This window comes from Myotis brandtii, unplaced genomic scaffold, assembly GCF_000412655.1.
Source record: "Myotis brandtii unplaced genomic scaffold, ASM41265v1 scaffold731, whole genome shotgun sequence".
Classification (NCBI taxonomy): domain Eukaryota; kingdom Metazoa; phylum Chordata; class Mammalia; order Chiroptera; family Vespertilionidae; genus Myotis; species Myotis brandtii.
The window spans coordinates 1,698,017-1,705,997 of NW_005370895.1; the positions used below are offsets into that span (position 1 = coordinate 1,698,017).

General features: G+C 50.8%; 1 long non-coding RNA gene across 1 annotated transcript; it reads left to right on the forward strand.

Annotated features, from left to right (window-relative positions):
* The first annotated feature begins 6 nt into the window (after positions 1-6).
* LOC106724128 lies at positions 7-2,394 on the forward strand. The gene is made up of 2 exons (XR_001359886.1): positions 7-467; positions 2,148-2,394. It is a non-coding gene; the product is annotated as an uncharacterized LOC106724128 (long non-coding RNA).
* The last annotated feature ends 5,587 nt before the right edge of the window (positions 2,395-7,981 follow it).

A 7,981-nucleotide genomic window follows, 5' to 3' on the forward strand; every position in this document is an offset into this window, starting at 1 on the left:
GGGCCACAGGGCTGTGGGGACCTTCCAGCCTCGGACCCCTGCTCGCAGATGCCCTGCAGTGCTTGGAGCCTCCTTTTGCAAATAAAGTCGGTGCAGCTTTTGGAGAGTGGCTGGGTCCGTGCGGGGTGCGGGGTGCTGGGGCGGGGCGTGTGAAGGCAGCTGGACACGCGAGTGGATGCTGGAGAGAAGGGCTTCAGGGAGGGAGGAGGAAGAGAACCCTGGCGGCTGCTGCCTTTTTCTTGTAATAACTTTTATTTTTCGTATCATTTCCTACATACAGAAAAGTTGCAACCATTCCTGTGTGCCCTTCAATTCGATTCTCCAGACATTAACATTTCCCCTTATTCTCTTTACCCTTTTATTTTTTCTGAACCATTGGGCAGTACATTGCAGGCGTGATGTTCCCTATCCCTGAATATTTGAGTGTTTCCGGAAAGCAAGGACATTTTCTTGCATCTGTTGTCAAGGTGGGGAATGAACACTCTCGGATGTGTCATCTAAGTCGCAGCCAGCGTTCAGATCCCCAGGCCTCTCTCTGAACTCCGCTTCCCCGACTGTATTGGACTCCAGCATCCCCTCCCAACCTCAGGGCGGGGAGACCCCCACACTCCCTTTCCGGGGTGTACTTATATGCTGAGTCCTGCTGGGGGTGGGGGTGGGCGGGAGCAGAGGCTGCCACGGTGGGATCAGCACCCCCCTCCTTGACCAACACACTGAGGGGGGGGGCGGGTCCAGAAGCCAAATATGACCATTGCCAGGGTTGCCCGACTGCTGTGTCCCTGTTCTTCCCACTCCTCACAGAAGTCCCCATGTTAACAATAGCAGCTGCCACTCATTGAGCCACCATATCGCAGGCGATTTAAGTATGTCATCTTATTTAATCTTACCCACCCAGGACAAGATGTCTTATTATCCCCATTCCCTAGAGAAGGACGTTGAGGCTCAAGGAAGTTAAGTGACTTCCTTTGGTCACACAGCTCATAAGTAGCACATCCAGGATTGAACCCAGGGCTGATGACAAGGGCCTTGGCCTTCCTACCACCACTCTAATGCTTGCTTCATGTCCTGGAATGTTCCCGAGATAAAACAGACGTGGCCTAGCGATCCCTAGAGGCTATTGGCCAGCTCTTGGCCTGACCTGGCCCTTCTGGTCCCGTAGGCTCAGCTCTAGTGACACCTCCTACGGGAAGCCTTCCTTATCCCACTGGCCACAGCACCAGCCACTGTCTGGACTTCTCTAGCACCTTGTTCGGCGTGGTTGTCTTTTGGAGTGTCTCGCCTTCGGTAATAAATTGGTGACAGCGTGATTTGATCCAGGGTAGTGAGTGGGCCGGCTGAGGCAGCATACTTCTGGCCGGTCTGCTTGGCATTGTCACAGAAAGAGTCTCACGTAATTGCTCAATTATGGGAAGAGGTAATGAGGTCCATTTTAGGTGCAGACTCAGGCTCAGAAGGGTGATGTGACTCGTTCAAGAAGGCCCAGCAAAGAGGCAACGCTGACACTCAGATCTAGGTCTAGAAATTGAGCCTTGGGATCTTTTTAGCACACGCAGCCATCCACCAGGAAGTAGGTGGCCAGAGGTTCCCAAGGTTCCTGAGGTGGGTGGCTGCAGGCAAGAGAGTGTGGGGACGCAGCACTGGGACGCCCGGTTGGCCAGACAGCGAGAATTACTCACTTCTGGCAGCAGGTGGCAGTATGGGCAAGAGAATGGTTACCCATCTTGGATCAGCCGCCAGCTCTTACATTTGGGACACCTGTGGACTTCGAGCTGGGGTACGCCTGTCCTAGGATTTTTATTTTAAATTTCGATGTTTTGTTCACCACGGATTTTTTTTTTGCATTAATATTTATTTTTACAAATATCTCATTCAAGCATTATGTATCATGATTACTGAGGGTTTTTTTTGGTGCTTCCTTCAATTTTGTACCCCAGGTGAGTGTGTCACTCACTTCACTAGTCCCGGCCCTGGCTCAGAGGCACAAAATTAGGAGAATTTTCCAGGGTGTATATGAACAATGATAAGGAATCAGTTTCTAGATCGTCAACTTCTGTGTTGCTCTACTAGGTTGAGGCCTCTTTCACAATCACCCTTTCCCTCTTTGCCTTGGTGTGTTGCCTTCGCAACAATTTGAAATATTGGTGTAGGTGTTGAAGAAGCAGAGACTGGGGGAACACTCCTTTTGCAAGGGTTCCAACAGAGGGCACTTTGACCTGTCCCCGAGGAGGTCAAGTGTTAAGAGATGTCACTCTTCAGTCCCACCAACTTATCTGTTCAACGTTTCTCAACATTTACAGCTCTAAAAGTGAAAACTTGAATTATTGATGCAGAACTCTGCTTCATTTTATGATGTATGAACCAATTAAAAAAGAAAAATCCATGTTTATAAAAATAGACACTAGACCTGTGATGTTTTGCTCAGCTGTGTGCTAACAGTAAATGGGTTGAGAGGATGCTGGCAAAATGTTTGAAGAGCACTGGCCTAAACCCTTCCTCTGAGAACAATGTATTTGAAAGGAGAGTAGCTCTCACCCTGGCTGGGTAGCTCAGTTGGTTGCAGTATTGCCTGATACACCAAAGTTGTGAGTTTGATCCGAATCAGGGCACATACAAAAATCAACCAATGAATGCATAAATAAGTAGAAGAACAAATCTCTCTCTCTCTCTTTCTCCCTCTCTCTCTCTCTCTCCCTCATCAATAAAAATAAAGCCACACACAAAGAAAGAAGATGTCCCTCCACTGATGTGTCCTTGATGCCTTAAACCTCTCCAGTGGTTCTCAACCTTCTGGCCTTTTAAATACAGTGCCTCATGTTGTGACCCAACCATAAAATTATTTTCGTTGCTACCTCATAACTGTAATGTTGCTACTGTTATGAATCGTAATGTAAATATCTGATATGCAGGATGGTCTTAGGCGACCCCTGTGAAAGGGTCGTTCGACCGCCAAAGGGGTCGCGACCCACAGGTTGAGAACCGCTGCTTTAGGCACTTTCTTCCTTTGATTTTGGCTTTGCTAAGAGAACATGGAGATATTAATAAAATGAGCAATGTGTATGCTCCTAATGTGTGCTGGGCCAGACCCCGAAGGCCCTTACCATGTCCTGGCAATAACCCAGAAATTATCTCATTTAATATTCATAATAACCTAGGAGACAGGGATTACTAAACCGATTTTATAATTGAGGACAATGAGGTAGAGAGAGGTTAATTTTTCAAAGAACACTCATCGATGGGGCTGGAATTCCATCATAGGTCTGTTGAGTTCCAAAGCCCATATCCCATCTGTTATATACATTAAATCCTTGAAGCTTGAAAGTTTCCAGATGCTTCCTGGTGTGTGAAAGGTTCGTAAAAGGGAGTTGATAGTGGTGTGTATTGTTGTGTATAGTACTTGTGATTGGTGGCAGGGGCTCCTGTAAAAACACATTTTTTCCTTCCAGATTTTCTAGGGCTATTTCTGAAGCCTGATGCTAGGTTCTGTGTCGCCTGCCTTTCATGGGTGACTCATTTATGAGCATCGTTTATGAATCTTTCAAGCTAAAAATCATGGCACAGCCTGCAAAACAACGAACCACTTTCCCCACTAGAATGCACTGGCGTGTCATGCAATGTGAGGACACAGCCAGAGAGAACCATCTCCAAGGCCAATGCCATCTTCAGGCGAAAGAACTGGGGCGCACAGGGAGGCTGAGTGGCCAGTGAGGGGAAGCAGAGTTTGCCAAAATATGCCTCTTGGAAACATGGGTTATTTTAAGCTGTTTTTTTTTTTTAAGACTCTCCCCATGCTTCAAGGAATTCATCTAGAAAAACCTGCCTAAAGAAAGGGAGCATCACCTTAGCATCAAAATATGACCTAAGTAAGTGTAGCAGACCGGGAAGAATCTAGAAGGGCTCCCCTCTGTGTCCCGCTGGTGTGCCAGATGCTTGCTCCCGCTCATCTACCTGTGAACTGCCCACCTTCCTCTGCAGTCCCAGACCCTGGCCTCCCTCTTAGTTCAGAATGTTATATATAGGCCTCAACTGCCCCATTTGTCCCAGAGTCCCATATTCTCAGGGAACTCACCTACATACCTATGTAAGGAACTCTCCCCATTGATTATTAAGTTTGTCCTGCAAGGTTTCAGCTTGGCATTGTCCCCAAACGACTGTGACTGTGGAGAGCGGCTACAGCGTTTGGACAGGTTCAAGCCTCGGACTAATGAGAGGGTGCTGGTCCTCTTGTGGCAAAGCCACGTGCAAGTCCTCGCTTGGAGGGCAACGCCCTCCCAGCACAATTGCAGCCAAAGGCTATGTTTGTAAGCTTGATCTCATGGTCCGAACCCGTAGCCCCACGTGGCTGAGTGATGTGGGCTTACTAGATTTTAGGTGCATGTAATTGAGTAGGTTCGAAACCCACGAGAAGGTTGTAAACATCTTGACCACGCCCTTACTTTGCCTCGTGGAAACTGGCTATAAAACAAAGACTCGGCTTGTAGTGCGTGGCGCTGTCTCTCCGTCAGAGGGGGCAGCGTCCCAGCCAGACTCAGCTTTCCTCTCTTGAAAAGTCTCAATCCTTCACTGCCCCCTCTCAGGCTCACCGAACCTGGCTGTGCCGGCTCGGCACATGTGACTCCTGTATTGACAGAGATATGGGAATGATCAGCAAACCAGCAAGGGGCTGTCGGGGCATTCCAAGGCTGGCCAGGAGCACCGAGGGGCAGAAGGGCCAGGGGACGCCACGGAAAGCCATCTCTGTGTGGAGGACACAGCCACACACAGTGTGTGGCCCGGAGCACAGAGCTGTCTATGCCCGCCTCCAGAGCCTGCAGGTGCTCCCGCTGGGTGAGCCCAGTTGGAAGGCAGCTCGCAGCAGGTCCAGACGATGCCGTCTTGGATCCCTGTCGGCGCCAAGCTGTCTCACTGTCTACTGACCACACCCTCCTCCCTTCCCTTGACATAAAAGATGCCTGAATTTGGGGCTTTCTTAAGAGGGATCTGAGGATTAGTTCTCCCATCTTCTCAGTAGGCACCTTCCCAATCAATAAACCTTTCCTAATTCCACACACTGGCGTATTGATTGTTGGCCTTTCTTTTGAAGCATTAGGCACTCGAACCTTGTACCTGTAACTGTCACTGTCCCTGGGCGTCTCCCCTCTAAGCCCATTTAAGTCAGCCATGCTGCCTGACTCCTTGTAAGAGGACGGAGAGGATCAGCAGGGCAGTTTCTCACCCTCAGCACTACCGACGACCTGGGCAGGATCGTTCTCTGTTCCGGGGGCTCTTCTGTGCTTTGTAAGATGTTTAGTAGCACCTCGGCCCACTAGGCGCCAGCTGTGACAGCTAAAATGTCTGCAGACAGCCCCGGCCACGTGGCTCGGTTGGTTGGAGCATCGTCCTGTACACCAAAAAGGTGGCGGGTTCGATCCTTGGTCGGGGCACATGTGGAGGCAACCTACCGATGTTTCTCTCTCAATTAAAAAAAATACTTTTAACATTTAAAAAAAAAATGCAGAAATTACCAAACATTCCCTGGTGAAGCAAAATCGACCCCCACTTTACCCCCCTGTTGAGAAGTTGAGAAACAGCTAGGGCCAGGGGCCTGTGAAGCTAGAACAGGAAGTGCAAAAAAGTATTGGTTGAGACAGACTTTGATGTTTCAAATTCCAAATCCACCATTTCACATGCCTTACAAAGAAACCATATTTCCCAAGCCAAAATTCAGGACACATGACTTAACAAAGTTTGATTTTTTAATCTCCTCTATGAATTGATTTATTCACCAGCAGTATACAGCTCCCATTACTTTTGTATAGGGTTTTCCTTCCCCCACACCCTTTGGGGGGGTGGGGTTAATCCTCACCTGAGGATATTTTTTCATTGAGTTTTAAGGGGAGAGGGAGGGAGGGAGGGAAACAATGATTTTCAGAGAGTGTGGAAGGGAGGAAGGGGAGGAGGGAGGGAAACATCAATGTGGGAGAGAAGCATCGTTTGGTTGCCTCCCGCGTGCACCCCAAGCAAGGCCAGGGATCGAACCTGCAACTCAGGAACCGGGCCCTGTGGTCTGAGGGACGCTCTAACCGATGAGCACCACCGGCCAGGGCTCTCTCCCCCCTTATATCCTCCACAGGCGTTTCCCTTAATAAAATTCTTGCATGTCTAATCCCCTCTTGGCTCTGCTTCTAGGAAAACTTGAGCTGGTTTGAAGACTCCAAGCAAGTGGTACCAGCAGTTGAATCGGGGCTGGGAGGGAGATGCTCAGATGCTCTGAGAAAACCTGCTGCAAGGAGCAGAGTTGACTGACAGCTCGGCGGCCACCCCGCCCGCCCGGCTACCGGGGACACAGACCAGCCTTTCCCTGTTGGCGCCTGGGCAATGACCGAGCAAGGCAGGGGCATCCGAGCTGCGCCATGCCTGCCCGCCTGCCCGGCTGGACTAGGTGCCTCCCCAGTGGCCAGGACAAGGTTTTCTCAGAATTGCACTGCCCTCTGAGGTTCTCCTGCCCAGTCCCTCTCCCCCTGTCTCTTCACTCAGATGCTCCCGGCCGTTGATTCTTCTCCCAATTCTTCCCCCAATAAATCTCTTGCACTTCAAATCCCATTTTGCTGCCTGCAACATTACATCCAAGGTAGTAAGATAGTCGTATTACTTACAATCGGGACGGACCAGAAAATTGCACTGTCCGGTCACACTACCTATGTTTCCCAGAGGGTGGCTTGTGAGGATTGTCTATATTAAGTATGGCCACTTCTTACTGCCTTCCCCACCCCAGTCCCTGGAACTTCCTCCAATAATTCAGAAGCGACCTGCACACCAATGTTATCCCAAATCCTCTCCCCCCACCCCCCCAATCCCCCCAGTATGGCTTCGGAATTCCACTGGATCCACTCAGTGACAACTATGAATCCTCTGAGCCAAGATGCTACTTCACCCCAACCCCCAAACAGATCCCCCTCATTCTGGCCCATCCCTCCTCCTCCTCCTCTTCCTCTCCCGGTGTGAGGACCCTCATCACCCCACCATGAAGACATGAGACTGGGAGGCAGAGAGGCCGGGCTGAGGGGGAGGCTTTGCCTTGGTAGTGAGAACGAGAAGAGCAGCCCTGGCCAGGTGCTCACAGCGGGTCGCTGCGTTCTCCTGCTGAACAGAAGCCCATCTCGCCGATCCCGATCCACCAACATCAGACGAGGGCGGGCAAAACGAGACCGTTCCGTAATCACGTCTGAGCACAGACCAAAACGAGGCCGCTGCACACCGCATCCATCACTGCCCGTCCCCAGCGACCACGGGTGACGGCTGTCTCTACCAACCACGGCTCTAGCTCTGTTGCTTTCGTCTGACCCCCTTGTACATAGAAACCCAGAGCAAAGCCCTGCTTTCTGTGAAGTTCCCCTCATAGCCCTTAACGCAGCTCGAGTCCCAGGAGGAGTCCTCGAACACCCTGCACTGAGATGCTCAGGGCTCCTCATGGAGACACGTGTGGCAGCTTCCTCGTCGCCACAAAGCAGCCACTCCAGCTTCGTCCCTGGTGGTCTCTGGCTACAGGGCACAGACAGGGGCCCGTCTGAGTCCAGCTTCTCCCTCTGTCTCTGAGGCGCTGGATCCAACCTATGAAAGAAAAAGAAATGAAAGGCGAGACAATGGCAAGTATGCACAGCTGAGTCTCGAGCTCGAATGCTGACTCTGGTGGCTCTATGACCTTGAACCATGCATGCAAAGTGGAAATACACTTAACCTTCACAGGGCTGCCACGGAAGTTCTAACCCAGGCGGGGATGAGAAGGGCCCATGCGCAATGGCCGGCATGCAAAGGCACCTGCTGGGGGTGGGAGGACCAGGCAGGTGGAGGGAAGGACAGAGAGGGCAGGCACCTCTATGATGCTTTAAGACTAGCAACCTAGCCCGCTGGGGTGGCTCAGTGGTTGAGTGTGGACCTATTAACAGGAGGTCACGGTTCGATTCCCGATCAGGGCACATGCCCAGGTTACAGGCTTGATCCCCAT